The 21,406-nt window shown below is 45.1% G+C and overlaps 16 non-coding genes across 16 annotated transcripts; all 16 read left to right on the top strand.

Annotated features, from left to right (window-relative positions):
* The first annotated feature begins 900 nt into the window (after positions 1-900).
* On the top strand, positions 901-1,091 carry LOC141237023 (U2 spliceosomal RNA). Its single transcript, XR_012302590.1, has one exon. It is a non-coding gene; the product is annotated as a U2 spliceosomal RNA (small nuclear RNA).
* A 1,118-nt stretch (positions 1,092-2,209) lies between these two features.
* Positions 2,210-2,400, top strand: LOC141237338 (U2 spliceosomal RNA). Its single transcript, XR_012302893.1, has one exon. It is a non-coding gene; the product is annotated as a U2 spliceosomal RNA (small nuclear RNA).
* Positions 2,401-3,526: 1,126 nt separating this feature from the next.
* Positions 3,527-3,717, top strand: LOC141237024 (U2 spliceosomal RNA). The gene has a single exon (XR_012302591.1). It is a non-coding gene; the product is annotated as a U2 spliceosomal RNA (small nuclear RNA).
* Positions 3,718-4,838: 1,121 nt separating this feature from the next.
* Positions 4,839-5,029, top strand: LOC141237352 (U2 spliceosomal RNA). The gene has a single exon (XR_012302907.1). It is a non-coding gene; the product is annotated as a U2 spliceosomal RNA (small nuclear RNA).
* Positions 5,030-6,147: 1,118 nt separating this feature from the next.
* On the top strand, positions 6,148-6,338 carry LOC141237026 (U2 spliceosomal RNA). The gene has a single exon (XR_012302592.1). It is a non-coding gene; the product is annotated as a U2 spliceosomal RNA (small nuclear RNA).
* Positions 6,339-7,460: 1,122 nt separating this feature from the next.
* On the top strand, positions 7,461-7,651 carry LOC141237027 (U2 spliceosomal RNA). Its single transcript, XR_012302593.1, has one exon. It is a non-coding gene; the product is annotated as a U2 spliceosomal RNA (small nuclear RNA).
* A 1,125-nt stretch (positions 7,652-8,776) lies between these two features.
* Positions 8,777-8,967, top strand: LOC141237227 (U2 spliceosomal RNA). Its single transcript, XR_012302785.1, has one exon. It is a non-coding gene; the product is annotated as a U2 spliceosomal RNA (small nuclear RNA).
* A 1,122-nt stretch (positions 8,968-10,089) lies between these two features.
* Positions 10,090-10,280, top strand: LOC141237028 (U2 spliceosomal RNA). The gene has a single exon (XR_012302594.1). It is a non-coding gene; the product is annotated as a U2 spliceosomal RNA (small nuclear RNA).
* Positions 10,281-11,399: 1,119 nt separating this feature from the next.
* LOC141237029 (U2 spliceosomal RNA) lies at positions 11,400-11,590 on the top strand. The gene has a single exon (XR_012302595.1). It is a non-coding gene; the product is annotated as a U2 spliceosomal RNA (small nuclear RNA).
* A 1,123-nt stretch (positions 11,591-12,713) lies between these two features.
* LOC141237030 (U2 spliceosomal RNA) lies at positions 12,714-12,904 on the top strand. The gene has a single exon (XR_012302596.1). It is a non-coding gene; the product is annotated as a U2 spliceosomal RNA (small nuclear RNA).
* Positions 12,905-14,023: 1,119 nt separating this feature from the next.
* Positions 14,024-14,214, top strand: LOC141237031 (U2 spliceosomal RNA). The gene has a single exon (XR_012302597.1). It is a non-coding gene; the product is annotated as a U2 spliceosomal RNA (small nuclear RNA).
* A 1,119-nt stretch (positions 14,215-15,333) lies between these two features.
* LOC141237033 (U2 spliceosomal RNA) lies at positions 15,334-15,524 on the top strand. The gene has a single exon (XR_012302599.1). It is a non-coding gene; the product is annotated as a U2 spliceosomal RNA (small nuclear RNA).
* A 1,121-nt stretch (positions 15,525-16,645) lies between these two features.
* LOC141237034 (U2 spliceosomal RNA) lies at positions 16,646-16,836 on the top strand. The gene has a single exon (XR_012302600.1). It is a non-coding gene; the product is annotated as a U2 spliceosomal RNA (small nuclear RNA).
* A 1,125-nt stretch (positions 16,837-17,961) lies between these two features.
* LOC141237035 (U2 spliceosomal RNA) lies at positions 17,962-18,152 on the top strand. The gene has a single exon (XR_012302601.1). It is a non-coding gene; the product is annotated as a U2 spliceosomal RNA (small nuclear RNA).
* A 1,120-nt stretch (positions 18,153-19,272) lies between these two features.
* Positions 19,273-19,463, top strand: LOC141237036 (U2 spliceosomal RNA). The gene has a single exon (XR_012302602.1). It is a non-coding gene; the product is annotated as a U2 spliceosomal RNA (small nuclear RNA).
* A 1,125-nt stretch (positions 19,464-20,588) lies between these two features.
* On the top strand, positions 20,589-20,779 carry LOC141237037 (U2 spliceosomal RNA). Its single transcript, XR_012302603.1, has one exon. It is a non-coding gene; the product is annotated as a U2 spliceosomal RNA (small nuclear RNA).
* The last annotated feature ends 627 nt before the right edge of the window (positions 20,780-21,406 follow it).

Genomic DNA, 21,406 nt, shown 5'->3' on the forward strand with positions numbered 1-21,406 from the left:
CTATCTAGCTCTCCCTCTATACTTCCTTTTGGATAAACAGACATATTAGGCAAGCATTTTGGAGCTTTCACCTAAATAACTACAGGTGGTGAGATAAGCTGCACAATATAATTGACCTTTCAGTATATTGTTGCACACACACCATCTATTTAGCAAATGCCCTTGTTATCAACAGCAGCCTTTTAAACTCACCTGAGCTAACAGGTATGTGAGCTGGTTACTCTGCTGCGCTTAAAATTTCTTTTTTGGTTTGCTACAATGCCTTTTCTGAAACGTTGTCTCCCTCTGCTGGAACACTGACTTCTTTCATTTAATGCCTGCAGACTATAAAAGAGAAACCAACCCAAAAAGTTTGGTTGATTAGTCTGTGGCATTCTTTTAAACTGTTGCTTATGGCGGTCTCTGTGAGCTTCTCAGTGACATTCAGCCATCCAGGTATCCCGCCTGCAGTAGACAGAATGTGGCAATGGAACGCTGGCTGCGCGTGTCATAATAGGCTCTGAGCCTTTATATACCTGCGCACAGCAGCAGCCACCTTCAGTCTGCTGCTGGACAGCCAGCAGCAGCAGCAGCAGGAGAGGTAATTAATCAGCAACCCTCCTGCTAAGGGTAGACAGCTGCTCGTTCCACCCCCCCCCCCGCCTTAATTGGTTCTCCTCCCTTCCAACGGTGTTGAGGCGGGTGGGAACAGCCGGGGGTTGAGGGCACTGTGCTAAAAGAGGTGGAGTTATGCAGATCTAAAACGCGTGGATTGCAGCAGCAGCAAGCCGAAAAGTGCAGGCATGTGAGGGATCTAGAGGTTGACAGCATGTCTTCTTAACGGGAGTCCAGGTGGCCATCTCCACAAATGGACTTTTCAGAATCCTTGGGTGGCACCGTAGTCGGAAACCAATTCTGGTTATCGCTTCTCGGCCTTTTGGCTAAGATCAAGTGTAGTATCTGTTCTTATCAGTTTAATATCTGATACGTCCCCTATCTGGGGACCATATATTAAATGGATTTTTAGAACAGGGAGATGGAAAAAGAGCTTGCTCTGTCCACTCCACGCATTGACCTGGTATTGCAGTATCTCCAGGACCGGTGCACCCCTTCTTTAATGCAGTTTCTAAAATCAGAAAGAATTGAATTCAATGCTTTTTGTTCATTTTGCTTGTTTGTCGGATTTTGGGATGGACTCTTTGGCTTTGCTTTTCTTCTCCTCATTGGATTTTTCATGTTAAAAGTTGCAGAAGCCAGATGACAAGCTCATTTTGGTTCAACTTCAGCAACTGTGCATTGCATTGCCATGTAATGTAATGTAATGCAATGCTATCTATCTAGCTCTCCCTCTATACTTCCTTTTGGATAAACAGACATATTAGGCAAGCATTTTGGAGCTTTCACCTAAATAACTACAGGTGGTGAGATAAGCTGCACAATATAATTGACCTTTCAGTATATTGTTGCACACACACCATCTATTTAGCAAATGCCCTTGTTATCAACAGCAGCCTTTTAAACTCACCTGAGCTAACAGGTATGTGAGCTGGTTACTCTGCTGCGCTTAAAATTTCTTTTTTGGTTTTCTACAATGCCTTTTCTGAAACGTTGTCTCCCTCTGCTGGAACACTGACTTCTTTCATTTAATGCCTGCAGACTATAAAAGAGAAACCAACCCAAAAAGTTTGGTTGATTAGTCTGTGGCATTCTTTTAAACTGTTGCTTATGGCGGTCTCTGTGAGCTTCTCAGTGACATTCAGCCATCCAGGTATCCCGCCTGCAGTAGACGGAATGTGGCAATGGAACGCTGGCTGCGCGTGTCATAATAGGCTCTGAGCCTTTATATACCTGCGCACAGCAGCAGCCACCTTCAGTCTGCTGCTGGACAGCCAGCAGCAGCAGCAGGAGAGGTAATTAATCAGCAACCCTCCTGCTAAGGGTAGACAGCTGCTCGTTCCACCCCCCCCCCCGCCTTAATTGGTTCTCCTCCCTTCCAACGGTGTTGAGGCGGGTGGGAACAGCCGGGGGTTGAGGGTACTGTGCTAAAAGAGGTGGAGTTATGCAGATCTAAAACGCGTGGATTGCAGCAGCAGCAAGCCGAAAAGTGCAGGCATGTGAGGGATCTAGAGGTTGACAGCATGTCTTCTTAACGGGAGTCCAGGTGGCCATCTCCACAAATGGACTTTTCAGAATCCTTGGGTGGCACCGTAGTCGGAAACCAATTCTGGTTATCGCTTCTCGGCCTTTTGGCTAAGATCAAGTGTAGTATCTGTTCTTATCAGTTTAATATCTGATACGTCCCCTATCTGGGGACCATATATTAAATGGATTTTTAGAACAGGTAGATGGAAAAAGAGCTTGCTCTGTCCACTCCATGCATTGACCTGGTATTGCAGTATCTCCAGGACCGGTGCACCCCTTCTTTAATGCAGTTTCTAAAATCAGAAAGAATTGAATTCAATGCTTTTTGTTCATTTTGCTTGTTTGTCGGATTTTGGGATGGACTCTTTGGCTTTGCTTTTCTTCTCCTCATTGGATTTTTCATGTTAAAAGTTGCAGAAGCCAGATGACAAGCTCATTTTGGTTCAACTTCAGCAACTGTGCATTGCATTGCCATGTAATGTAATGTAATGCAATGCTATCTATCTAGCTCTCCCTCTATACTTCCTTTTGGATAAACAGACATATTAGGCAAGCATTTTGGAGCTTTCACCTAAATAACTACAGGTGGTGAGATAAGCTGCACAATATAATTGACCTTTCAGTATATTGTTGCACACACACCATCTATTTAGCAAATGCCCTTGTTATCAACAGCAGCCTTTTAAACTCACCTGAGCTAACAGGTATGTGAGCTGGTTACTCTGCTGCGCTTAAAATTTCTTTTTTGGTTTGCTACAATGCCTTTTCTGAAACGTTGTCTCCCTCTGCTGGAACACTGACTTCTTTCATTTAATGCCTGCAGACAATAAAAGAGAAACCAACCCAAAAAGTTTGGTTGATTAGTCTGTGGCATTCTTTTAAACTGTTGCTTATGGCGGTCTCTGTGAGCTTCTCAGTGACATTCAGCCATCCAGGTATCCCGCCTGCAGTAGACGGAATGTGGCAATGGAACGCTGGCTGCGCGTGTCATAATAGGCTCTGAGCCTTTATATACCTGCGCACAGCAGCAGCCACCTTCAGTCTGCTGCTGGACAGCCAGCAGCAGCAGCAGCAGGAGAGGTAATTAATCAGCAACCCTCCTGCTAAGGGTAGACAGCTGCTCGTTCCACCCCCCCCCCCCCCCCGCCTTAATTGGTTCTCCTCCCTTCCAACGGTGTTGAGGCGGGTGGGAACAGCCGGGGGTTGAGGGTACTGTGCTAAAAGAGGTGGAGTTATGCAGATCTAAAACGCGTGGATTGCAGCAGCAGCAAGCCGAAAAGTGCAGGCATGTGAGGGATCTAGAGGTTGACAGCATGTCTTCTTAACGGGAGTCCAGGTGGCCATCTCCACAAATGGACTTTTCAGAATCCTTGGGTGGCACCGTAGTCGGAAACCAATTCTGGTTATCGCTTCTCGGCCTTTTGGCTAAGATCAAGTGTAGTATCTGTTCTTATCAGTTTAATATCTGATACGTCCCCTATCTGGGGACCATATATTAAATGGATTTTTAGAACAGGGAGATGGAAAAAGAGCTTGCTCTGTCCACTCCACGCATTGACCTGGTATTGCAGTATCTCCAGGACCGGTGCACCCCTTCTTTAATGCAGTTTCTAAAATCAGAAAGAATTGAATTCAATGCTTTTTGTTCATTTTGCTTGTTTGTCGGATTTTGGGATGGACTCTTTGGCTTTGCTTTTCTTCTCCTCATTGGATTTTTCATGTTAAAAGTTGCAGAAGCCAGATGACAAGCTCATTTTGGTTCAACTTCAGCAACTGTGCATTGCATTGCCATGTAATGTAATGTAATGCAATGCTATCTATCTAGCTCTCCCTCTATACTTCCTTTTGGATAAACAGACATATTAGGCAAGCATTTTGGAGCTTTCACCTAAATAACTACAGGTGGTGAGATAAGCTGCACAATATAATTGACCTTTCAGTATATTGTTGCACACACACCATCTATTTAGCAAATGCCCTTGTTATCAACAGCAGCCTTTTAAACTCACCTGAGCTAACAGGTATGTGAGCTGGTTACTCTGCTGCACTTAAAATTTCTTTTTTGGTTTGCTACAATGCCTTTTCTGAAACGTTGTCTCCCTCTGCTGGAACACTGACTTCTTTCATTTAATGCCTGCAGACTATAAAAGAGAAACCAACCCAAAAAGTTTGGTTGATTAGTCTGTGGCATTCTTTTAAACTGTTGCTTATGGCGGTCTCTGTGAGCTTCTCAGTGACATTCAGCCATCCAGGTATCCCGCCTGCAGTAGACGGAATGTGGCAATGGAACGCTGGCTGCGCGTGTCATAATAGGCTCTGAGCCTTTATATACCTGCGCACAGCAGCAGCCACCTTCAGTCTGCTGCTGGACAGCCAGCAGCAGCAGCAGCAGGAGAGGTAATTAATCAGCAACCCTCCTGCTAAGGGTAGACAGCTGCTCGTTCCACCCCCCCCCCCGCCTTAATTGGTTCTCCTCCCTTCCAACGGTGTTGAGGCGGGTGGGAACAGCCGGGGGTTGAGGGTACTGTGCTAAAAGAGGTGGAGTTATGCAGATCTAAAACGCGTGGATTGCAGCAGCAGCAAGCCGAAAAGTGCAGGCATGTGAGGGATCTAGAGGTTGACAGCATGTCTTCTTAACGGGAGTCCAGGTGGCCATCTCCACAAATGGACTTTTCAGAATCCTTGGGTGGCACCGTAGTCGGAAACCAATTCTGGTTATCGCTTCTCGGCCTTTTGGCTAAGATCAAGTGTAGTATCTGTTCTTATCAGTTTAATATCTGATACGTCCCCTATCTGGGGACCATATATTAAATGGATTTTTAGAACAGGGAGATGGAAAAAGAGCTTGCTCTGTCCACTCCACGCATTGACCTTGTATTGCAGTATCTCCAGGACCGGTGCACCCCTTCTTTAATGCAGTTTCTAAAATCAGAAAGAATTGAATTCAATGCTTTTTGTTCATTTTGCTTGTTTGTCGGATTTTGGGATGGACTCTTTGGCTTTGCTTTTCTTCTCCTCATTGGATTTTTCATGTTAAAAGTTGCAGAAGCCAGATGACAAGCTCATTTTGGTTCAACTTCAGCAACTGTGCATTGCATTGCCATGTAATGTAATGTAATGCAATGCTATCTATCTAGCTCTCCCTCTATACTTCCTTTTGGATAAACAGACATATTAGGCAAGCATTTTGGAGCTTTCACCTAAATAACTACAGGTGGTGAGATAAGCTGCACAATATAATTGACCTTTCAGTATATTGTTGCACACACACCATCTATTTAGCAAATGCCCTTGTTATCAACAGCAGCCTTTTAAACTCACCTGAGCTAACAGGTATGTGAGCTGGTTACTCTGCTGCGCTTAAAATTTCTTTTTTGGTTTGCTACAATGCCTTTTCTGAAACGTTGTCTCCCTCTGCTGGAACACTGACTTCTTTCATTTAATGCCTGCAGACTATAAAAGAGAAACCAACCCAAAAAGTTTGGTTGATTAGTCTGTGGCATTCTTTTAAACTGTTGCTTATGGCGGTCTCTGTGAGCTTCTCAGTGACATTCAGCCATCCAGGTATCCCGCCTGCAATAGACGGAATGTGGCAATGGAACGCTGGCTGCGCGTGTCATAATAGGCTCTGAGCCTTTATATACCTGCGCACAGCAGCAGCCACCTTCAGTCTGCTGCTGGACAGCCAGCAGCAGCAGCAGGAGAGGTAATTATTCAGCAACCCTCCTGCTAAGGGTAGACAGCTGCTCGTTCCACCCCCCCCCCCGCCTTAATTGGTTCTCCTCCCTTCCAACGGTGTTGAGGCGGGTGGGAACAGCCGGGGGTTGAGGGTACTGTGCTAAAAGAGGTGGAGTTATGCAGATCTAAAACGCGTGGATTGCAGCAGCAGCAAGCCGAAAAGTGCAGGCATGTGAGGGATCTAGAGGTTGACAGCATGTCTTCTTAACGGGAGTCCAGGTGGCCATCTCCACAAATGGACTTTTCAGAATCCTTGGGTGGCACCGTAGTCGGAAACCAATTCTGGTTATCGCTTCTCGGCCTTTTGGCTAAGATCAAGTGTAGTATCTGTTCTTATCAGTTTAATATCTGATACGTCCCCTATCTGGGGACCATATATTAAATGGATTTTTAGAACAGGGAGATGGAAAAAGAGCTTGCTCTGTCCACTCCACGCATTGACCTGGTATTGCAGTATCTCCAGGACCGGTGCACCCCTTCTTTAATGCAGTTTCTAAAATCAGAAAGAATTGAATTCAATGCTTTTTGTTCATTTTGCTTGTTTGTCGGATTTTGGGATGGACTCTTTGGCTTTGCTTTTCTTCTCCTCATTGGATTTTTCATGTTAAAAGTTGCAGAAGCCAGATGACAAGCTCATTTTGGTTCAACTTCAGTAACTGTGCATTGCATTGCCATGTAATGTAATGTAATGCGATGCTATCTATCTAGCTCTCCCTCTATACTTCCTTTTGGATAAACAGACATATTAGGCAAGCATTTTGGAGCTTTCACCTAAATAACTACAGGTGGTGAGATAAGCTGCACAATATAATTGACCTTTCAGTATATTGTTGCACACACACCATCTATTTAGCAAATGCCCTTGTTATCAACAGCAGCCTTTTAAACTCACCTGAGCTAACAGGTATGTGAGCTGGTTACTCTGCTGCGCTTAAAATTTCTTTTTTGGTTTGCTACAATGCCTTTTCTGAAACGTTGTCTCCCTCTGCTGGAACACTGACTTCTTTCATTTAATGCCTGCAGACTATAAAAGAGAAACCAACCCAAAAAGTTTGGTTGATTAGTCTGTGGCATTCTTTTAAACTGTTGCTTATGGCGGTCTCTGTGAGCTTCTCAGTGACATTCAGCCATCCAGGTATCCCGCCTGCAGTAGACGGAATGTGGCAATGGAACGCTGGCTGCGCGTGTCATAATAGGCTCTGAGCCTTTATATACCTGCGCACAGCAGCAGCCACCTTCAGTCTGCTGCTGGACAGCCAGCAGCAGCAGCAGCAGGAGAGGTAATTAATCAGCAACCCTCCTGCTAAGGGTAGACAGCTGCTCGTTCCACCCCCCCCCCCCGCCTTAATTGGTTCTCCTCCCTTCCAACGGTGTTGAGGCGGGTGGGAACAGCCGGGGGTTGAGGGTACTGTGCTAAAAGAGGTGGAGTTATGCAGATCTAAAACGCGTGGATTGCAGCAGCAGCAAGCCGAAAAGTGCAGGCATGTGAGGGATCTAGAGGTTGACAGCATGTCTTCTTAACGGGAGTCCAGGTGGCCATCTCCACAAATGGACTTTTCAGAATCCTTGGGTGGCACCGTAGTCGGAAACCAATTCTGGTTATCGCTTCTCGGCCTTTTGGCTAAGATCAAGTGTAGTATCTGTTCTTATCAGTTTAATATCTGATACGTCCCCTATCTGGGGACCATATATTAAATGGATTTTTAGAACAGGGAGATGGAAAAAGAGCTTGCTCTGTCCACTCCACGCATTGACCTGGTATTGCAGTATCTCCAGGACCGGTGCACCCCTTCTTTAATGCAGTTTCTAAAATCAGAAAGAATTGAATTCAATGCTTTTTGTTCATTTTGCTTGTTTGTCAGATTTTGGGATGGACTCTTTGGCTTTGCTTTTCTTCTCCTCATTGGATTTTTCATGTTAAAAGTTGCAGAAGCCAGATGACAAGCTCATTTTGGTTCAACTTCAGCAACTGTGCATTGCATTGCCATGTAATGTAATGTAATGCAATGCTATCTATCTAGCTCTCCCTCTATACTTCCTTTTGGATAAACAGACATATTAGGCAAGCATTTTGGAGCTTTCACCTAAATAACTACAGGTGGTGAGATAAGCTGCACAATATAATTGACCTTTCAGTATATTGTTGCACACACACCATCTATTTAGCAAATGCCCTTGTTATCAACAGCAGCCTTTTAAACTCACCTGAGCTAACAGGTATGTGAGCTGGTTACTCTGCTGCGCTTAAAATTTCTTTTTTGGTTTGCTACAATGCCTTTTCTGAAACGTTGTCTCCCTCTGCTGGAACACTGACTTCTTTCATTTAATGCCTGCAGACTATAAAAGAGAAACCAACCCAGAAAGTTTGGTTGATTAGTCTGTGGCATTCTTTTAAACTGTTGCTTATGGCGGTCTCTGTGAGCTTCTCAGTGACATTCAGCCATCCAGGTATCCCGCCTGCAGTAGACGGAATGTGGCAATGGAACACTGGCTGCGCGTGTCATAATAGGCTCTGAGCCTTTATATACCTGCGCACAGCAGCAGCCACCTTCAGTCTGCTGCTGGACAGCCAGCAGCAGCAGCAGCAGGAGAGGTAATTAATCAGCAACCCTCCTGCTAAGGGTAGACAGCTGCTCGTTCCACCCCCCCCCCCCCCCGCCTTAATTGGTTCTCCTCCCTTCCAACGGTGTTGAGGCGGGTGGGAACAGCCGGGGGTTGAGGGTACTGTGCTAAAAGAGGTGGAGTTATGCAGATCTAAAACGCGTGGATTGCAGCAGCAGCAAGCCGAAAAGTGCAGGCATGTGAGGGATCTAGAGGTTGACAGCATGTCTTCTTAACGGGAGTCCAGGTGGCCATCTCCACAAATGGACTTTTCAGAATCCTTGGGTGGCACCGTAGTCGGAAACCAATTCTGGTTATCGCTTCTCGGCCTTTTGGCTAAGATCAAGTGTAGTATCTGTTCTTATCAGTGTAATATCTGATACGTCCCCTATTTGGGGACCATATATTAAATGGATTTTTAGAACAGGGAGATGGAAAAAGAGCTTGCTCTGTCCACTCCACGCATTGACCTGGTATTGCAGTATCTCCAGGACCGGTGCACCCCTTCTTTAATGCAGTTTCTAAAATCAGAAAGAATTGAATTCAATGCTTTTTGTTCATTTTGCTTGTTTGTCGGATTTTGGGATGGACTCTTTGGCTTTGCTTTTCTTCTCCTCATTGGATTTTTCATGTTAAAAGTTGCAGAAGCCAGATGACAAGCTCATTTTGGTTCAACTTCAGCAACTGTGCATTGCATTGCCATGTAATGTAATGTAATGCAATGCTATCTATCTAGCTCTCCCTCTATACTTCCTTTTGGATAAACAGACATATTAGGCAAGCATTTTGGAGCTTTCACCTAAATAACTACAGGTGGTGAGATAAGCTGCACAATATAATTGACCTTTCAGTATATTGTTGCACACACACCATCTATTTAGCAAATGCCCTTGTTATCAACAGCAGCCTTTTAAACTCACCTGAGCTAACAGGTATGTGAGCTGGTTACTCTGCTGCGCTTAAAATTTCTTTTTTGGTTTGCTACAATGCCTTTTCTGAAACGTTGTCTCCCTCTGCTGGAACACTGACTTCTTTCATTTAATGCCTGCAGACTATAAAAGAGAAACCAACCCAAAAAGTTTGGTTGATTAGTCTGTGGCATTCTTTTAAACTGTTGCTTATGGCGGTCTCTGTGAGCTTCTCAGTGACATTCAGCCATCCAGGTATCCCGCCTGCAGTAGACGGAATGTGGCAATGGAACGCTGGCTGCGCGTGTCATAATAGGCTCTGAGTCTTTATATACCTGCGCACAGCAGCAGCCACCTTCAGTCTGCTGCTGGACAGCCAGCAGCAGCAGCAGCAGGAGAGGTAATTAATCAGCAACCCTCCTGCTAAGGGTAGACAGCTGCTCGTTCCACCCCCCCCCCCCGCCTTAATTGGTTCTCCTCCCTTCCAACGGTGTTGAGGCGGGTGGGAACAGCCGGGGGTGGAGGGTACTGTGCTAAAAGAGGTGGAGTTATGCAGATCTAAAACGCGTGGATTGCAGCAGCAGCAAGCCGAAAAGTGCAGGCATGTGAGGGATCTAGAGGTTGACAGCATGTCTTCTTAACGGGAGTCCAGGTGGCCATCTCCACAAATGGACTTTTCAGAATCCTTGGGTGGCACCGTAGTCGGAAACCAATTCTGGTTATCGCTTCTCGGCCTTTTGGCTAAGATCAAGTGTAGTATCTGTTCTTATCAGTTTAATATCTGATACGTCCCCTATCTGGGGACCATATATTAAATGGATTTTTAGAACAGGGAGATGGAAAAAGAGCTTGCTCTGTCCACTCCACGCATTGACCTGGTATTGCAGTATCTCCAGGACCGGTGCACCCCTTCTTTAATGCAGTTTCTAAAATCAGAAAGAATTGAATTCAATGCTTTTTGTTCATTTTGCTTGTTTGTCGGATTTTGGGATGGACTCTTTGGCTTTGCTTTTCTTCTCCTCATTGGATTTTTCATGTTAAAAGTTGCAGAAGCCAGATGACAAGCTCATTTTGGTTCAACTTCAACAACTGTGCATTGCATTGCCATGTAATGTAATGTAATGCAATGCTATCTATCTAGCTCTCCCTCTATACTTCCTTTTGGATAAACAGACATATTAGGCAAGCATTTTGGAGCTTTCACCTAAATAACTACAGGTGGTGAGATAAGCTGCACAATATAATTGACCTTTCAGTATATTGTTGCACACACACCATCTATTTAGCAAATGCCCTTGTTATCAACAGCAGCCTTTTAAACTCACCTGAGCTAACAGGTATGTGAGCTGGTTACTCTGCTGCGCTTAAAATTTCTTTTTTGGTTTGCTACAATGCCTTTTCTGAAACGTTGTCTCCCTCTGCTGGAACACTGACTTCTTTCATTTAATGCCTGCAGACTATAAAAGAGAAACCAACCCAAAAAGTTTGGTTGATTAGTCTGTGGCATTCTTTTAAACTGTTGCTTATGGCGGTCTCTGTGAGCTTCTCAGTGACATTCAGCCATCCAGGTATCCCGCCTGCAGTAGACGGAATGTGGCAATGGAACGCTGGCTGCGCGTGTCATAATAGGCTCTGAGCCTTTATATACCTGCGCACAGCAGCAGCCACCTTCAGTCTGCTGCTGGACAGCCAGCAGCAGCAGCAGGAGAGGTAATTAATCAGCAACCCTCCTGCTAAGGGTAGACAGTTGCTCGTTCCACCCCCCCCCCCCGCCTTAATTGGTTCTCCTCCCTTCCAACGGTGTTGAGGCGGGTGGGAACAGCCGGGGGTTGAGGGTACTGTGCTAAAAGAGGTGGAGTTATGCAGATCTAAAACGCGTGGATTGCAGCAGCAGCAAGCCGAAAAGTGCAGGCATGTGAGGGATCTAGAGGTTGACAGCATGTCTTCTTAACGGGAGTCCAGGTGGCCATCTCCACAAATGGACTTTTCAGAATCCTTGGGTGGCACCGTAGTCGGAAACCAATTCTGGTTATCGCTTCTCGGCCTTTTGGCTAAGATCAAGTGTAGTATCTGTTCTTATCAGTTTAATATCTGATACGTCCCCTATCTGGGGACCATATATTAAATGGATTTTTAGAACAGGGAGATGGAAAAAGAGCTTGCTCTGTCCACTCCACGCATTGACCTGGTATTGCAGTATCTCCAGGACCGGTGCACCCCTTCTTTAATGCAGTTTCTAAAATCAGAAAGAATTGAATTCAATGCTTTTTGTTCATTTTGCTTGTTTGTCGGATTTTGGGATGGACTCTTTGGCTTTGCTTTTCTTCTCCTCATTGGATTTTTCATGTTAAAAGTTGCAGAAGCCAGATGACAAGCTCATTTTGGTTCAACTTCAGCAACTGTGCATTGCATTGCCATGTAATGTAATGTAATGCAATGCTATCTATCTAGCTCTCCCTCTATACTTCCTTTTGGATAAACAGACATATTAGGCAAGCATTTTGGAGCTTTCACCTAAATAACTACAGGTGGTGAGATAAGCTGCACAATATAATTGACCTTTCAGTATATTGTTGCACACACACCATCTATTTAGCAAATGCCCTTGTTATCAACAGCAGCCTTTTAAACTCACCTGAGCTAACAGGTATGTGAGCTGGTTACTCTGCTGCGCTTAAAATTTCTTTTTTGGTTTGCTACAATGCCTTTTCTGAAACGTTGTCTCCCTCTGCTGGAACACTGACTTCTTTCATTTAATGCCTGCAGACTATAAAAGAGAAACCAACCCAAAAAGTTTGGTTGATTAGTCTGTGGCATTCTTTTAAACTGTTGCTTATGGCGGTCTCTGTGAGCTTCTCAGTGACATTCAGCCATCCAGGTATCCCGCCTGCAGTAGACGGAATGTGGCAATGGAACGCTGGCTGCGCGTGTCATAATAGGCTCTGAGTCTTTATATACCTGCGCACAGCAGCAGCCACCTTCAGTCTGCTGCTGGACAGCCAGCAGCAGCAGCAGCAGGAGAGGTAATTAATCAGCAACCCTCCTGCTAAGGGTAGACAGCTGCTCGTTCCACCCCCCCCCCCCCGCCTTAATTGGTTCTCCTCCCTTCCAACGGTGTTGAGGCGGGTGGGAACAGCCGGGGGTTGAGGGTACTGTGCTAAAAGAGGTGGAGTTATGCAGATCTAAAACGCGTGGATTGCAGCAGCAGCAAGCCGAAAAGTGCAGGCATGTGAGGGATCTAGAGGTTGACAGCATGTCTTCTTAACGGGAGTCCAGGTGGCCATCTCCACAAATGGACTTTTCAGAATCCTTGGGTGGCACCGTAGTCGGAAACCAATTCTGGTTATCGCTTCTCGGCCTTTTGGCTAAGATCAAGTGTAGTATCTGTTCTTATCAGTTTAATATCTGATACGTCCCCTATCTGGGGACCATATATTAAATGGATTTTTAGAACAGGGAGATGGAAAAAGAGCTTGCTCTGTCCACTCCACGCATTGACCTGGTATTGCAGTATCTCCAGGACCGGTGCACCCCTTCTTTAATGCAGTTTCTAAAATCAGAAAGAATTGAATTCAATGCTTTTTGTTCATTTTGCTTGTTTGTCGGATTTTGGGATGGACTCTTTGGCTTTGCTTTTCTTCTCCTCATTGGATTTTTCATGTTAAAAGTTGCAGAAGCCAGATGACAAGCTCATTTTGGTTCAACTTCAACAACTGTGCATTGCATTGCCATGTAATGTAATGTAATGCAATGCTATCTATCTAGCTCTCCCTCTATACTTCCTTTTGGATAAACAGACATATTAGGCAAGCATTTTGGAGCTTTCACCTAAATAACTACAGGTGGTGAGATAAGCTGCACAATATAATTGACCTTTCAGTATATTGTTGCACACACACCATCTATTTAGCAAATGCCCTTGTTATCAACAGCAGCCTTTTAAACTCACCTGAGCTAACAGGTATGTGAGCTGGTTACTCTGCTGCGCTTAAAATTTCTTTTTTGGTTTGCTACAATGCCTTTTCTGAAACGTTGTCTCCCTCTGCTGGAACACTGACTTCTTTCATTTAATGCCTGCAGACTATAAAAGAGAAACCAACCCAAAAAGTTTGGTTGATTAGTCTGTGGCATTCTTTTAAACTGTTGCTTATGGCGGTCTCTGTGAGCTTCTCAGTGACATTCAGCCATCCAGGTATCCCGCCTGCAGTAGACGGAATGTGGCAATGGAACGCTGGCTGCGCGTGTCATAATAGGCTCTGAGCCTTTATATACCTGCGCACAGCAGCAGCCACCTTCAGTCTGCTGCTGGACAGCCAGCAGCAGCAGCAGGAGAGGTAATTAATCAGCAACCCTCCTGCTAAGGGTAGACAGTTGCTCGTTCCACCCCCCCCCCCCGCCTTAATTGGTTCTCCTCCCTTCCAACGGTGTTGAGGCGGGTGGGAACAGCCGGGGGTTGAGGGTACTGTGCTAAAAGAGGTGGAGTTATGCAGATCTAAAACGCGTGGATTGCAGCAGCAGCAAGCCGAAAAGTGCAGGCATGTGAGGGATCTAGAGGTTGACAGCATGTCTTCTTAACGGGAGTCCAGGTGGCCATCTCCACAAATGGACTTTTCAGAATCCTTGGGTGGCACCGTAGTCGGAAACCAATTCTGGTTATCGCTTCTCGGCCTTTTGGCTAAGATCAAGTGTAGTATCTGTTCTTATCAGTTTAATATCTGATACGTCCCCTATCTGGGGACCATATATTAAATGGATTTTTAGAACAGGGAGATGGAAAAAGAGCTTGCTCTGTCCACTCCACGCATTGACCTGGTATTGCAGTATCTCCAGGACCGGTGCACCCCTTCTTTAATGCAGTTTCTAAAATCAGAAAGAATTGAATTCAATGCTTTTTGTTCATTTTGCTTGTTTGTCGGATTTTGGGATGGACTCTTTGGCTTTGCTTTTCTTCTCCTCATTGGATTTTTCATGTTAAAAGTTGCAGAAGCCAGATGACAAGCTCATTTTGGTTCAACTTCAGCAACTGTGCATTGCATTGCCATGTAATGTAATGTAATGCAATGCTATCTATCTAGCTCTCCCTCTATACTTCCTTTTGGATAAACAGACATATTAGGCAAGCATTTTGGAGCTTTCACCTAAATAACTACAGGTGGTGAGATAAGCTGCACAATATAATTGACCTTTCAGTATATTGTTGCACACACACCATCTATTTAGCAAATGCCCTTGTTATCAACAGCAGCCTTTTAAACTCACCTGAGCTAACAGGTATGTGAGCTGGTTACTCTGCTGCGCTTAAAATTTCTTTTTTGGTTTGCTACAATGCCTTTTCTGAAACGTTGTCTCCCTCTGCTGGAACACTGACTTCTTTCATTTAATGCCTGCAGACTATAAAAGAGAAACCAACCCAAAAAGTTTGGTTGATTAGTCTGTGGCATTCTTTTAAACTGTTGCTTATGGCGGTCTCTGTGAGCTTCTCAGTGACATTCAGCCATCCAGGTATCCCGCCTGCAGTAGACGGAATGTGGCAATGGAACGCTGGCTGCGCGTGTCATAATAGGCTCTGAGCCTTTATATACCTGCGCACAGCAGCAGCCACCTTCAGTCTGCTGCTTGACAGCCAGCAGCAGCAGCAGCAGGAGAGGTAATTAATCAGCAACCCTCCTGCTAAGGGTAGACAGCTGCTCGTTCCACCCCCCCCCGCCTTAATTGGTTCTCCTCCCTTCCAACGGTGTTGAGGCGGGTGGGAACAGCCGGGGGTTGAGGGTACTGTGCTAAAAGAGGTGGAGTTATGCAGATCTAAAATGCGTGGATTGCAGCAGCAGCAAGCCGAAAAGTGCAGGCATGTGAGGGATCTAGAGGTTGACAGCATGTCTTCTTAACGGGAGTCCAGGTGGCCATCTCCACAAATGGACTTTTCAGAATCCTTGGGTGGCACCGTAGTCGGAAACCAATTCTGGTTATCGCTTCTCGGCCTTTTGGCTAAGATCAAGTGTAGTATCTGTTCTTATCAGTTTAATATCTGATACGTCCCCTATCTGGGGACCATATATTAAATGGATTTTTAGAACAGGGAGATGGAAAAAGAGCTTGCTCTGTCCACTCCACGCATTGACCTGGTATTGCAGTATCTCCAGGACCGGTGCACCCCTTCTTTAATGCAGTTTCTAAAATCAGAAAGAATTGAATTCAATGCTTTTTGTTCATTTTGCTTGTTTGTCGGATTTTGGGATGGACTCTTTGACTTTGCTTTTCTTCTCCTCATTGGATTTTTCATGTTAAAAGTTGCAGAAGCCAGATGACAAGCTCATTTTGGTTCAACTTCAGCAACTGTGCATTGCATTGCCATGTAATGTAATGTAATGCAATGCTATCTATCTAGCTCTCCCTCTATACTTCCTTTTGGATAAACAGACATATTAGGCAAGCATTTTGGAGCTTTCACCTAAATAACTACAGGTGGTGAGATAAGCTGCACAATATAATTGACCTTTCAGTATATTGTTGCACACACACCATCTATTTAGCAAATGCCCTTGTTATCAACAGCAGCCTTTTAAACTCACCTGAGCTAACAGGTATGTGAGCTGGTTACTCTGCTGCGCTTAAAATTTCTTTTTTGGTTTGCTACAATGCCTTTTCTGAAACGTTGTCTCCCTCTGCTGGAACACTGACTTCTTTCATTTAATGCCTGCAGACTATAAAAGAGAAACCAACCCAAAAAGTTTGGTTGATTAGTCTGTGGCATTCTTTTAAACTGTTGCTTATGGCGGTCTCTGTGAGCTTCTCAGTGACATTCAGCCATCCAGGTATCCCGCCTGCAGTAGACGGAATGTGGCAATGGAACGCTGGCTGCGCGTGTCATAATAGGCTCTGAGCCTTTATATACCTGCGCACAGCAGCAGCCACCTTCAGTCTGCTGCTGGACAGCCAGCAGCAGCAGCAGCAGGAGAGGTAATTAATCAGCAACCCTCCTGCTAAGGGTAGACAGCTGCTCGTTCCACCCCCCCCCCCGCCTTAATTGGTTCTCCTCCCTTCCAACGGTGTTGAGGCGGGTGGGAACAGCCGGGGGTTGAGGGTACTGTGCTAAAAGAGGTGGAGTTATGCAGATCTAAAACGCGTGGATTGCAGCAGCAGCAAGCCGAAAAGTGCAGGCATGTGAGGGATCTAGAGGTTGACAGCATGTCTTCTTAACGGGAGTCCAGGTGGCCATCTCCACAAATGGACTTTTCAGAATCCTTGGGTGGCACCGTAGTCGGAAACCAATTCTGGTTATCGCTTCTCGGCCTTTTGGCTAAGATCAAGTGTAGTATCTGTTCTTATCAGTTTAATATCTGATACGTCCCCTATCTGGGGACCATATATTAAATGGATTTTTAGAACAGGGAGATGGAAAAAGAGCTTGCTCTGTCCACTCCACGCATTGACCTGGTATTGCAGTATCTCCAGGACCGGTGCACCCCTTCTTTAATGCAGTTTCTAAAATCAGAAAGAATTGAATTCAATGCTTTTTGTTCATTTTGCTTGTTTGTCGGATTTTGGGATGGACTCTTTGGCTTTGCTTTTCTTCTCCTCATTGGATTTTTCATGTTAAAAGTTGCAGAAGCCAGATGACAAGCTCATTTTGGTTCAACTTCAGCAACTGTGCATTGCATTGCCATGTAATGTAATGTAATGCAATGCTATCTATCTAGCTCTCCCTCTATACTTCCTTTTGGATAAACAGACATATTAGGCAAGCATTTTGGAGCTTTCACCTAAATAACTACAGGTGGTGAGATAAGCTGCACAATATAATTGACCTTTCAGTATATTGTTGCACACACACCATCTATTTAGCAAATGCCCTTGTTATCAACAGCAGCCTTTTAAACTCACCTGAGCTAACAGGTATGTGAGCTGGTTACTCTGCTGCGCTTAAAATTTCTTTTTTGGTTTGCTACAATGCCTTTTCTGAAACGTTGTCTCCCTCTGCTGGAACACTGACTTCTTTCATTTAATGCCTGCAGACTATAAAAGAGAAACCAACCCAAAAAGTTTGGTTGATTAGTCTGTGGCATTCTTTTAAACTGTTGCTTATGGCGGTCTCTGTGAGCTTCTCAGTGACATTCAGCCATCCAGGTATCCCGCCTGCAGTAGACGGAATGTGGCAATGGAACGCTGGCTGCGCGTGTCATAATAGGCTCTGAGCCTTTATATACCTGCGCACAGCAGCAGCCACCTTCAGTCTGCTGCTGGACAGCCAGCAGCAGCAGCAGCAGGAGAGGTAATTAATCAGCAACCCTCCTGCTAAGGGTAGACAGCTGCTCGTTCCACCCCCCCCCCCCCCCGCCTTAATTGGTTCTCCTCCCTTCCAACGGTGTTGAGGCGGGTGGGAACAGCCGGGGGTTGAGGGTACTGTGCTAAAAGAGGTGGAGTTATGCAGATCTAAAACGCGTGGATTGCAGCAGCAGCAAGCCGAAAAGTGCAGGCATGTGAGGGATCTAGAGGTTGACAGCATGTCTTCTTAACGGGAGTCCAGGTGGCCATCTCCACAAATGGACTTTTCAGAATCCTTGGGTGGCACCGTAGTCGGAAACCAATTCTGGTTATCGCTTCTCGGCCTTTTGGCTAAGATCAAGTGTAGTATCTGTTCTTATCAGTTTAATATCTGATACGTCCCCTATCTGGGGACCATATATTAAATGGATTTTTAGAACAGGGAGATGGAAAAAGAGCTTGCTCTGTCCACTCCACGCATTGACCTGGTATTGCAGTATCTCCAGGACCGGTGCACCCCTTCTTTAATGCAGTTTCTAAAATCAGAAAGAATTGAATTCAATGCTTTTTGTTCATTTTGCTTGTTTGTCGGATTTTGGGATGGACTCTTTGACTTTGCTTTTCTTCTCCTCATTGGATTTTTCATGTTAAAAGTTGCAGAAGCCAGATGACAAGCTCATTTTGGTTCAACTTCAGCAACTGTGCATTGCATTGCCATGTAATGTAATGTAATGCAATGCTATCTATCTAGCTCTCCCTCTATACTTCCTTTTGGATAAACAGACATATTAGGCAAGCATTTTGGAGCTTTCACCTAAATAACTACAGGTGGTGAGATAAGCTGCACAATATAATTGACCTTTCAGTATATTGTTGCACACACACCATCTATTTAGCAAATGCCCTTGTTATCAACAGCAGCCTTTTAAACTCACCTGAGCTAACAGGTATGTGAGCTGGTTACTCTGCTGCGCTTAAAATTTCTTTTTTGGTTTGCTACAATGCCTTTTCTGAAACGTTGTCTCCCTCTGCTGGAACACTGACTTCTTTCATTTAATGCCTGCAGACTATAAAAGAGAAACCAACCCAAAAAGTTTGGTTGATTAGTCTGTGGCATTCTTTTAAACTGTTGCTTATGGCGGTCTCTGTGAGCTTCTCAGTGACATTCAGCCATCCAGGTATCCCGCCTGCAGTAGACGGAATGTGGCAATGGAACGCTGGCTGCGCGTGTCATAATAGGCTCTGAGCCTTTATATACCTGTGCACAGCAGCAGCCACCTTCAGTCTGCTGCTGGACAGCCAGCAGCAGCAGCAGCAGGAGAGGTAATTAATCAGCAACCCTCCTGCTAAGGGTAGACAGCTGCTCGTTCCACCCCCCCCCCGCCTTAATTGGTTCTCCTCCCTTCCAACGGTGTTGAGGCGGGTGGGAACAGCCGGGGGTTGAGGGTACTGTGCTAAAAGAGGTGGAGTTATGCAGATCTAAAACGCGTGGATTGCAGCAGCAGCAAGCCGAAAAGTGCAGGCATGTGAGGGATCTAGAGGTTGACAGCATGTCTTCTTAACGGGAGTCCAGGTGGCCATCTCCACAAATGGACTTTTCAGAATCCTTGGGTGGCACCGTAGTCGGAAACCAATTCTGGTTATCGCTTCTCGGCCTTTTGGCTAAGATCAAGTGTAGTATCTGTTCTTATCAGTTTAATATCTGATACGTCCCCTATCTGGGGACCATATATTAAATGGATTTTTAGAACAGGGAGATGGAAAAAGAGCTTGCTCTGTCCACTCCACGCATTGACCTGGTATTGCAGTATCTCCAGGACCGGTGCACCCCTTCTTTAATGCAGTTTCTAAAATCAGAAAGAATTGAATTCAATGCTTTTTGTTCATTTTGCTTGTTTGTCGGATTTTGGGATGGACTCTTTGGCTTTGCTTTTCTTCTCCTCATTGGATTTTTCATGTTAAAAGTTGCAGAAGCCAGATGACAAGCTCATTTTGGTTCAACTTCAGCAACTGTGCATTGCATTGCCATGTAATGTAATGTAATGCAATGCTATCTATCTAGCTCTCCCTCTCTACTTCCTTTTGGATAAACAGACATATTAGGCAAGCATTTTGGAGCTTTCACCTAAATAACTACAGGTGGTGAGATAAGCTGCACAATATAATTGACCTTTCAGTATATTGTTGCACACACACCATCTATTTAGCAAATGCCCTTGTTATCAACAGCAGCCTTTTAAACTCACCTGAGCTAACAGGTATGTGAGCTGGTTACTCTGCTGCGCTTAAAATTTCTTTTTTGGTTTGCTACAATGCCTTTTCTGAAACGTTGTCTCCCTCTGCTGGAACACTGACTTCTTTCATTTAATGCCTGCAGACTATAAAAGAGAAACCAACCCAAAAAGTTTGGTTGATTAGTCTGTGGCATTCTTTTAAACTGTTGCTTATGGCGGTCTCTGTGAGCTTCTCAGTGACATTCAGCCATCCAGGTATCCCGCCTGCAGTAGACGGAATGTGGCAATGGAACGCTGGCTGCGCGTGTCATAATAGGCTCTGAGCCTTTATATACCTGCGCACAGCAGCAGCCACCTTCAGTCTGCTGCTGGACAGCCAGCAGCAGCAGCAGCAGGAGAGGTAATTAATCAGCAACCCTCCTGCTAAGGGTAGACAGCTGCTCGTTCCACCCCCCCCCCCCCCCGCCTTAATTGGTTCTCCTCCCTTCCAACGGTGTTGAGGCGGGTGGGAACAGCCGGGGGTTGAGGGTACTGTGCTAAAAGAGGTGGAGTTATGCAGATCTAAAACGCGTGGATTGCAGCAGCAGCAAGCCGAAAAGTGCAGGCATGTGAGGGATCTAGAGGTTGACAGCATGTCTTCTTAACGGGAGTCCAGGTGGCCATCTCCACAAATGGACTTTTCAGAATCCTTGGGTGGCACCGTAGTCGGAAACCAATTCTGGTTATCGCTTCTCGGCCTTTTGGCTAAGATCAAGTGTAGTATCTGTTCTTATCAGTTTAATATCTGATACGTCCCCTATCTGGGGACCATATATTAAATGGATTTTTAGAACAGGGAGATGGAAAAAGAGCTTGCTCTGTCCACTCCACGCATTGACCTGGTATTGCAGTATCTCCAGGACCGGTGCACCCCTTCTTTAATGCAGTTTCTAAAATCAGAAAGAATTGAATTCAATGCTTTTTGTTCATTTTGCTTGTTTGTCGGATTTTGGGATGGACTCTTTGGCTTTGCTTTTCTTCTCCTCATTGGATTTTTCATGTTAAAAGTTGCAGAAGCCAGATGACAAGCTCATTTTGGTTCAACTTCAGCAACTGTGCATTGCATTGCCATGTAATGTAATGTAATGCAATGCTATCTATCTAGCTCTCCCTCTATACTTCCTTTTGGATAAACAGACATATTAGGCAAGCATTTTGGAGCTTTCACCTAAATAACTACAGGTGGTGAGATAAGCTGCACAATATAATTGACCTTTCAGTATATTGTTGCACACACACCATCTATTTAGCAAATGCCCTTGTTATCATCAGCAGCCTTTTAAACTCACCTGAGCTAACAGGTATGTGAGCTGGTTACTCTGCTGCGCTTAAAATTTCTTTTTTGGTTTGCTACAATGCCTTTTCTGAAACGTTGTCTCCCTCTGCTGGAACACTGACTTCTTTCATTTAATGCCTGCAGACTATAAAGGAGAAACCAACCCAAAAAGTTTGGTTGATTAGTCTGTGGCATTCTTTTAAACTGTTGCTTATGGCGGTCTCTGT

This window comes from Phyllobates terribilis, unplaced genomic scaffold (genome assembly GCF_046119375.1).
Source record: "Phyllobates terribilis strain yellow unplaced genomic scaffold, ASM4611937v1 Scaffold_729__1_contigs__length_748246, whole genome shotgun sequence".
NCBI classification, from domain to species: domain Eukaryota; kingdom Metazoa; phylum Chordata; class Amphibia; order Anura; family Dendrobatidae; genus Phyllobates; species Phyllobates terribilis.